Here is a 10,962-nt window from a genome sequence, read left to right on the forward strand (position 1 = left end):
GGAATTCAGGAGAGTAGTCTGGATCCTCCAAACTATCGTCACTGTCAAAATCAACTTCCTCTTCAAGGTTGTCCTCAGTAAAGCTTACATCGCTGTCAATACTGTCCAGGAGGGCTTCTATTTCTTCATCCGCAAGGCAACGACTTGAGTTTTCCATTATTTTCTTTTATTTCTCTTGAAGACCGCACGGAACATAAATTTCATTTACAAATATTTATACGCTAATAACAAGACCACTAAAACTTACGTACAAAAATTTATACGTTAATGCTAAGACCACGTAAAATTTACGTGCACACTTTTTTTCAAAGAACGATTAAAGCTAAACGCGAAGTAACAACTGATTTATGATTCACTTGTTAATGCAACAATAAAATAAAGGAAGCACTGCCAAGAGGTCGTAGCGATAGCGCCGAACGGTAAAGTGTAACTGATTTTTTTCTGCGACGTACACGTAAAATTTACGTATATTACGATTCTAGGGTTAAGCATTGGCGATCTTTTGGCGAATGCCGCGCGATGGAGGCTTAAGTGGCGATTTAACCCGCATATCATGAGGGCGAACTTATTACAAACTAAGAGGGATGTTCCATATAGGGATTGGCTAGCCATCCATCCCCGGAACGGCGGAATTGCAATTGGTCATTCAATCACCATGAGGAGATCATCGTATCTACGAAAGTCCCCCAGTTGTTCCTAACCCCGCATCCCATCATGTCCTCTCCCTAGCCCCCCTAATCCAGGGTGTTATGCGTCATCGTGCCCACTGGATGGTTTGCAGCTAGGGGTATCCGGCTGTATTATAACGGGTCACCTCAGGAGGTAGAATTCCCTTGTTAGGGTAGAGGGGACTGACATGGTCGACGTTTCCCCTCTCCCCCCTAAAAATGTTAGTCCCCCACGCTCGCCACGTCAAGTAGCGCCAGTGATTATGAAATGGTAAAATGAGCACACAAACCACAGCCTCGGATAAAGGCACAATCAAGACAAGACCCAATTCTTCGAGAAAGTCAGGCCTTTCGGCAGAAAAGACCACTCATGCGACTGATGTGAGGCCTGTGGCTAAGCCAGTTATTAGCTCTCCGTCTTCCGTCCGAAGTTCCTAATTGGATACCTTCAAAGAAAAATCAAGGAATTTCTAACAATTGTTAAAGTAAGCACTGGCTTAGGAGAGATATGGACAAGCTCCTCCCACACGGCATCACAATGGGCTATGAGCCTGAGTGTGTCCCACAGTGGGCAACCATTTCAACCAACCTAACCACTACCACCAGCGAGACTCTACCTAAACTATCCATATTTCTGTAATAGTGGTTCCTCAGAGATCTGTAGCACAAATTCGAAGGGCCGCACATACTTACAAAAGTGCTGAATGTACTCCAATGAGCAACCACAAGGCCAATAGTCCAGTATACATTTACTATATCCGTGAGTATCCGTATTTACGGTTCTGAGGGTCTCAATAAATTGGTATTCTTCGTTCTTCGACAATGAACGCTTTAATACCGACCTCATCTTGCAAAAATAGGAAACCCTTAAAGACTTCTATGCATAGACTCAAATTCCCAAGCTCTGTCGGGCTCATTTTTTACGAACTCATCTACTTGCTTCTTTTTTTAAAATACCACTGGGGTACCAGTACAAACAGACGTAGTAGAACTTGTGAGAAAAGTAAGTCCCGAGGCGCGAGTGTGCTTGAACATAAGTTATCGAGTTCTGTCCTCATTTCAATTAACACCACAATATATTTGTGCCCAGTAGAGTTGAACGCTATACTGTTGAAGAGATTACAAAAATGTTCGATATTCTTGAATAAATTTTGAGGAGTTCAGAATAAAATTTGGCGAAGCGATGTCCATCCTACCTACGAGCTTCCTTTGTTGGGTGTTTGCCTGAGCTGCTCCTTCTCCTATTTATGCCGCCTCCGAGCAGCGGATAGTTTTTAATGAGGAGCTTTTTCATGGCAGAATTACACTTGGAGAGTTGCCATTGCCTGCCGAGGAGTGCCGCTATTAGAAAACACTTTTGGTGTTTCATGGACGGATTTTCGAATCAAAGTCACGCACGTCTGAATCATAGTCACGCACCAACCCATTAAGCTACGATGGCCGCTATAGCCATACCTTATTTTCAATAAGCTCCGCGTTCTTTGTTCATAGAGCGAATGCCCATATTAACTTACCTCATCTTTTGAAAGCAGGAAACTCATAAATATCTCTGTGCTTTCCAAGCACTTCTGGGCCGCACTCTTTTTTTGCTTCCTACTTTTCCCTTTTTTAAAACACCGCTATATACCGTCACCCAAGACCGATGAATGCAGTACTAGCGGAGACTGTGTGGAGATCTACCTCAACGTGTGAGAATAGGAGACCAGAAGGTGGACTCGATTTTCTTAGCTCAGTCCTTATTAATCGAAATATCACTATGCTCTGGGTTCCAGAGAGATGATGTACTGTTGCAGAAATCTTTAATATTCTTGAATAAATTTTGAGCAGACAAGTTTTGAAGAAGCGATGTCCACCCTGCTTACCAGCTACGCCCCATGGAAGTTGCTTAAATATCGGTTTGACAAAATGCTGCAGCAGTCTGAAAGTCTGTTCTCAATGACTGTTACTGGAACAAAGCGGCAGATTTTTTACCACCGCACATTTTTAAATCATCTGTGAAGATTGAAATCTCGGGGTAATGCCTTATTTAACGGTTGCTAGGATTTGAACTTTAAGAGTTGCAGACGCATCTTTCTTAGTAAGAATTTGATGTGGTGTTCAATGTCAGCGTCGAGTCATCCGAGGTGTTTTTTTACTATCTTTTCTCTCAGCCGAGGTATTTTCTTACTTTGTTCCTTACACGATTTGTATGTGGCTCATTTTCGGCATTTTGGCTCATGATGATGCCCAAAGAGTTTGTATGTATTTAAGTATGCCTACTTTTCAATCCGTTTAAATGGTACTCTAATCCGAATTATTGGATTAGCTCTGCGAGCTCACACTTGCCTCCTCGTGAAGCGGGAACCCAAAATTTGGATTACATGTCTCGCTTAGGGTGTTTTAGAAGGGCGCACTTTCGTTTATGTGTGGTTAATAAATAATTCGACAGTTGCGGGTCGGACTCATTTTTCGCATTTGAAATGTAAAAGTTATAGAAAAAAATCCTCTGGCTGTGAAGTCAGCATACAACTTTCGAGATAGCAACGCGCCTTAGGGTCAACTTCCCACTTTGGAATGTTTCGCCTGGCCTACTACCACAGCCGTGCATCCAACGCTTAACAGCTCACTGTAAAATGTAATCTAAATGCGATTTCTTGAATGAATAATAATTTCCATTTCAAAAACGATTTTCGCTGAGAAGTCAATAGCAATTAGAATACAAATAAATCTACAGATGATCTGTATAACAACAAAGCACCACAACAACAGCTGACGTACTTATACATGTTTGCGGTTTAGCTAACAACACCAAAGACGCACAATCACCCCGCAACCGATGAGCCGATAACAGCGTCCAGTCCTAAAAGTTACCTAAGGGTTGTTCTCAGCAAATCTTATGCCTCTGTGCGTTGCAATTACTGCGTATTTTGCATGAGGGTCTTTGCGAAGGCTGAAATAGAAAAAAGGGTATTCCTTTCACCAAAAAGTTCAGCTTTAAATGTTATTTGGTCTGTGAATTTGTTGAAGGCTATAAAACTAATGATATTTTTGTGCTGCTAATTGTTGTTGTTGTTGTTTTTGTTGTCTTTGCTATTGTTACTATTATTAATGATAACGCACATAATCATGCAGCGAAAAAGGGTGTTAGCAATAATATTTGCAGTGGTAGCAACGCTCTTGCGTGTGGATTTTGGGTGCAACTCGACACTGACTTGCTGGTCGTGAAGGCCGCGGAGTTGGTATTTAGCGTGTTTGTGCTTGTTAGTCACACGCATGACACGTGTAAACATGCGCCAACGGTGTCACAATTATCCACTACTTCCTGGCTGGTCTTCTTCCACTTGCAAGCCATCCGCCTGGCATAGTGACGTCCTGCTGCGCTGCGAGAAACGAAATGTCTGTGAGGATATGTATGTATATGTTTGTACTTACATTTAATATCTAATAAATAAGTGTGTATTTGTTTGTTGCCCTCTTCTTGCCAATTTGTTACTAATTTGTTACTCTTTGTTATTCAGTTTGTTTGGCATTTTTTGTGTTATCCTCGTTTGCTCCAGCGCATTTCGTGGCTGATTTGGCTTGGCTTTGGTTGACCACCCACGGTGTGTGAACGTGACCTTAGCAAGCTTTTAGGTTGATGAGCTGTAATTTATAACTCTCAAGCAAACACTTGCGTATGCATCTACTTGGAATATTACCGTTGTACTGTTGTACTGTAATAAATGTTTTGCATAGCTATCATTTTGAAGAAATAAAATGGATGAAAAATAGTGGGATCCAGGTTTTTATTATAGTTTTTTATCTTAAATAAGGGAAATATGTATGTATAATACATACATATATCGATAGAATTGCGGCAATGTAAGTATAAAATAACATTTGATAACAAAATTAACAGAACAGAAAAAAACATAAAATAATACCAACAACATAGCACAGCACAGCAGAACATAACGTAGCATAATATTATGTAATGCAATATCTTACATAACATAACGCATAGTTACATAGTTTTGCATAATATAGCATAACATAGCATAACATAGCATAATAAAACATAGCACAACATGGCATAGCATAAAATAATACAAAATTGCAAGAAAAAAGATAGCATAAGCAATAACAAACTACAAAAACTGCGACATAACATAAACAACATAGCGGAGCATAGCAGAACATAACATAATATAATATAATATAATTCTATGAAATACATCATCTCACATAACATAACGCATAATGGCATAGCTTGGCATAATACAGCATAACATAGTATAACAAAACATAACATAGCATAGCATAAAATAATATAAAATTGCAAGATAAAAGATTACGTAACATGATAAGCCGTAACATAATATATGTAAAACGATTACATAATATAGTAAAATACTAGTTAATATGACTTCTGAACATAACATAATAGAACATAATAAACACATAATGTAATGTATAACATAATACGAGTATAACACAATTAACAGAAGAGAACAAAACATAATATAACATCATGTAATAAGCAATAACAAACTACAAAAGCTGAACATAACATTAACAACATAGCACAGCATATCAGAGCATAACGGAACATAATATTATGTAATGCAGCATCTTACATAACACAACATATTATGCCATTATGATTGGCATAATACAGCATAACATAGCATAACTAAACATATCATAGCATAACAAAAATGCACGTTGCTGCTTTAGGGTTTGTCAAACTGGAATATAATAGACAAAATTTGAGGTTTGCACATCTCCACTCATCACGGTACCTAATTCAAACACCATTCCCTAATTATACCTAAGATAGAGCTGGGTTGGGCTGAGCTGGTAGCTTTTCTTCTGGCCGCAATTAGCCGAGATGTCTCAACCTTCTCCGCGCTATAACAAGAAGTATTTGTAATATTAGAGTCTCCGGGGATTGGTCACAAAAACGACAAGAGTCAGTGGACCATATCCCAATCCCGACTGCGGAATCTGCAATGGCCCGCGAAAATGCCCACGAGCATGCTCAGTTTGTTGAGTTATGAGTTTCCTAAACCTCCTAAACCTTGCATGGTAGTGGCAAACAGATATTTCCGGAAGAATCCCTGCATTGCAAACGTGTCAGATTTCTGATTCAGTGACTAAAGAAATCTGCTTTGGCAGGAGAGTCCCAACCAGATTACCATTATTAAGAAAGATATTCGAATAATTGGTTGAGACAACTATTCCAACCTGAGATTCTTCAACCTGTGCCAGCATAACTCTTCCATATAGTTTGAGAGGCGTAGTTAGCATAATGGCTTCAGACTGCCCAGTGTCTATCACGTCCTTATCCAATCATATCTCCACACCCGAGTTGGTAAAGGAATATGCAGATACTCTTCAGCTGCTAGGCAAAGAATAGCGTACTATTACTGTGTTGGGGAGCTGAGCACTTTGCGAGGGTGGTAACCGACGAGTCGCCGAAAGGAGGTTAGCTCATAGGCTGCTCCGCACGTCTTAGATCATTGTGGATATATTTTGCGTGTGCGCAGACTCGCTTCTGGTTATCACTCGATTTTAGTACAAAATCTATAAGATTGTCTCTGTTTCATATACCACAGGGCTCGGGAGCATAGGACATTGAAACAAGGCGTGCTCAGAGTCTTCTTCCCTCTCCGTGCTGATTGGGCAGTTTAGGGAACTGTCATGGCCGAATCTTTGAAGGAATTTTCGAAATACTCCATGCCCTGAAAGAAATTGGGTTAGGTGTAAGTTCGTGTTCCCATGGGTCCTTTTAAACCACGTCGTAAGAATGGGTATTAGCCCATGCGTCCATCTACCTTTCGGTGATCTGTCCCACTGGTCTTGCCAGTGGGCAATCGAACGACGCCTTTCTTCTTCTGCAATAGGTTTACGACTTGCTCTACCTTTGTGTTCAGATAGCCTTATATACACTCTCTGCATTTCTTTCGCCACAATGTCTACGGGAACTAGTCCTGCTATAACGAATCTGTCTACAGCTTCCGTGTAGATAGTCCGGAAAGCGCTTGGCCGATAGACAGCTGTCAGTTTTTTTGTGAAGCTATTTAAGTTCAGTGCATCAGCCCAGATCGGTGCGGCATACTAAAGAACCGAGCTGACTACCCTGCTATATAGTATTCTTTTGCTGTGGCTAGGTCCGCCATTGTTTGGTATTATTCGCGACAGACAAGACTGCACACTCGATGCCACACAGCATATTCCAGGTGAGTTTACAGTTTATACGACTGTCATTCATCACTCCTAGGTATTTAATAGCGGGGTTTGAACTAATGGTTACAGTCCCAACATTTACATTTATAGTTTCCACTATCTTTCTGCTGATTCTTAGGACTACATCGGTCTTATGCTCAGCTAATTCCAGCTTCATACACCTAAGTCTTGATCCTGCTTACTGATTCGCTGGCGATCCTCTCAATTTCGGGGATATGTTTTGCTACCTTTACCATAGCGATGTCATCCGCGAATCCAAAGACTTTAGTTCCAGGGGGCATATCCAGTCTTAGAACCCCTTCAACCCCTGCTGTGACGACATACTCCTCAACGTCTTTGTCGCTTCTAAACCTCAGTTTACGGTGTGTGAAATAGCTCCTAATTATGCTAATAATATAACTAGGCGACCCTATTTTTGCGAGGGTTTCTAGTATACGCTACCAGCTAGCATTTCGAACGTCCAGAGTTGCCACAGCGCAGTATTCTTTTCCCCGCCCATCTCTTGCCTTCAATGGCTCCTTTTGCTAAATCTACCACGCATTTAATAGCATCCACTGTTAAGCTGGATTTCCCGAAGCCAAACTGGTATGTGGATAGGATACCTTTATCCTCAGCGAAAGACGAGAACCTGTCGCAAATAATTCTCTCCAGAATTTTCCCCATTGAGTCTAGTAGACATATTGGTCGGTAAGACTCGGGTTCGCCCGGCTTTTTGTTGCCCTTGGGTAAAAGCACCAGTGTTTGCTTCGTCCACCTCTTTGGGAAAGGTGTTTTATGCATGTATGTATGTATGATCTCTAGAAACCCAGCCGATTTTTTTATTACAGGTTTTTACGCCTCAAAGTAGCCTTCGCCGTAATCGACCAATTGACTTAACAGTCGCAGTACAGGTTCCCACGAGCTTAACTCAAAATCAACAAATTTTGTGGATTAACGCAGTAAAGGTAAAGAATTCTCAGCGAGATTGCATTTCGCGCTGACTCCATGGTTCAGAAAGTGTGAAACGATACAAAAGTAACTTTTCCAAGTAACTTCTTGTTTACCTGCTCCAATTTGAGTATTCCACAACTGTCATGTGAAAAGAAATTTTTCACACGTTCGCTGTTACAATTTTATATACCTCCACCACATTTCAAGACTTAATTATAATATAAAAAAATCCCCAAAAAAATTGTTTTTAATCGAAAAAAAATCTCACTGTGTCTCAATGAGGGCGCACAATTTGTTTATATAAAAAATTAAATAATTAAAATTGAAATTATTTGAAGTCTTCACAGTGATTGAACCCAAGCACTCGAAAATTCGAGTGGCCGAAATGGGTAATGATAAAAAGGAACAACAATAATAAACAAACAAAACCCGAATTTGTAGTTGCTGCAATCTGCTGATTTTTTACTTAATTTTTTTTGTTTATTATTATTATTTGTTGTGTTTTTTTTTTTTGTTGTATTTTTTATTTCATCAATGCTGCTGTATATTTTTTTGGTTATTTATTTTTTATGTCTCAGTTGCTTTCGTTGCTGGCAGTTACTTGTTATTTTCAGCAGATAAAATCGCTTGACGATGACTTGGATGAAGCCATTTAACGCTTTAGCTACTTTCGAGTTTTGAGTCATCTTTGAAAAAAAGCAAACAATAACAGTAAATAACAACAATGTAAGTGATGAAAATACTTCATAATTTCTTTTTTTGTTTTTTTTTTTTTAAGAAATGCCAGTAGAGCCAATAACTTTTACAGTGACTCTGATATTTATACGTACAGCATCTGCGAAACAGTTTAAGCAAAAAGCGCCATAAATAATGTCGTAAATGAAATATATTTGGTATCCAACGTAGCGGAATTTAATTTTTCTTCCATTTGTGTAGCTCCAAGTTTGACTGAGCGTAAAATTTGTCATACCATAGGCAACCAAGGATGATAGATTACCTGGTTTGGCCAATCTGCCATGGTGAAACACGGACTTGTGCGTGCAACTGCAGCTGCCATGGGTACTTGGCAGCAGAATTCTCATCCCGCTCATTTCACAAGTGTAAGAATCATAGCAACCCATGACTATAAGAATCATAGCAAACAATGATTGTAAGAATTATAGCAGGCCATGATTTGTAAGAATCATAGTTGGCCGTGTACATTTTGGTTCAGCCGTTATTCTTAGTTTTAATATGTACAGTTAGTTGAAATAAAGCAACCGAGCAGTTTAAACGTGCGTTTCCTTTGTTCCCGGATGTATTATATAAAGGTAAAATAACCTTACAACAAGTATTCACACTCTCGTCCAGTGGGTCGTTGTTCAGATGGCTGGTTTGATTTTTTTTCAAATTTCATTTCTTTTTCACCAACACAACCTCGGATTTTTGTAAGCAAACCGCTGTCATGTCCCCGGTGACGTCAACTAATCTGCTGAGTATTTCAAATTCGCTGAGAGCCGGTTAATGGTTTAATCTTGGCCGACACACCTTCTGACTTCTTCATTACGGTATTAATTGCAGCCTTCGGAGAAAAAATCGTATTATGAAACTATTGCTTTCACGCTCTACTGCACCTAACTCGTTAAATCTGGGAGCTAGGTGCCCATAAGTTCGGTGTTATGTGGTCATGGGAAATCTTCAGCCATCCAATCTTGTGCCGTTTCGTGTGAATGAGCATAGTGTTGCTGAACGATGTGAGGGCTCTCATCGCATAAACTTTCAATTCAGAGTTCCGCAACTGTCTCTAGCACCTCGATTTATGCAGCAGAATTCACACTTAAAGTTCTTAATTAAGGAAGTTTTGGAGGCAAGCCATGTCCTCTGTTGCTTACAACACCTAAAATCACAACAATGGCTGGAAACTTCATTTGTACGACAACAGGAACCGCCGTCGGTCATTCTGATCCTTTCTGCGGTTGGTTTTTGGGTATTTTTTAAAATGTTTTTACGTCAGTAAAGCCATAACGTCTTAGGCATTTCAGACTGTCCCTGCCAGAAATCAAATAGATTAACGCAACCAACGCAAGCCAAATGTCTTGTCGAGGCCCTATGCTCCCGAGAGCAGGAAACAAACAAAAAAATTTTTTAGAAGGCGTTTTGCCGATTCGTGTTTGCTCAGACCAAAATATCTTGTGTCTTCTGTGCGTAGCGTAAGATTTATATCCAAGATCTTTATGAACAACTCGACGGATAAAACCCTCAGCAGCATTAAACTTCCTCGCAAGGACCCTCATTGATTTTCAAGGGTCCCCGTCAATGATCACTGGCACTTGATAAATAAATTCTGCAGATCGGACAGTGTCTGAACTTTCTTCATCTTTTCTGAGTTTCGCAACAGATTTTTCATTACCGCCTGATGCTTCCAATTCACGGCGAAGCTTATGAACGAATGAACGGGCCCACTTAAAAAAATTGGAGAATTCTAAATCGCTCATATAAAGATGAAAACTGCAGATCTCTTCATTTCTTCAGTTAAGTTGTCGTTCTCCATGTCTTATCTGCAAGAGAGCGAAAATAGAAATAATTTTTTCGGGAAGTTATAGTCACATGTATATATGCTTATACTCAACTGCCATATGTACCCTATACATTTCTATGGCTAAGTAGCGCTTACCTATTTCAGTTTTTAAATATTTAATTTTTTTTTTTTTGCTGCATTCTATACTACCTTGCCTTGCCAAATGTGAGCATCACTTTTACCAACTACGGAAATTAGCTGTCAGATATTCACGATGATGCTCGATGACTTTTTCCAGAAAGCTATGAAGCTTTATTTTTATTTGACGTAGGAGACCTTTCTTAGAAAAATATTTCCCAAAGGATTTTGTTAATATCAAAGATCATTCATTTAATATATTTTTGAATATATTCGCTTGAAAGCTTGGCTTAAGGCTTAATTTTGTATTTGAAAATAAACTTAAAATTAAAAAAAAAATTTTAATAAGATTTCTCCAAAATCAAGCATACTGCAGGGCTTACAACATTTCGCCCTTGGAAGACAAAAGCGAACATGTATTGAATAATTAAAAGCAGAGTAAATATGTCAAATCAAACTTTCTTTTCCTCTTCCTCATACTTTTTTTTATCTATTCATTTTCTCTTCAAGCTGATTACAGCT

This window comes from Anastrepha ludens, chromosome 3, assembly GCF_028408465.1.
Source record: "Anastrepha ludens isolate Willacy chromosome 3, idAnaLude1.1, whole genome shotgun sequence".
Lineage (NCBI taxonomy): Eukaryota > Metazoa > Arthropoda > Insecta > Diptera > Tephritidae > Anastrepha > Anastrepha ludens.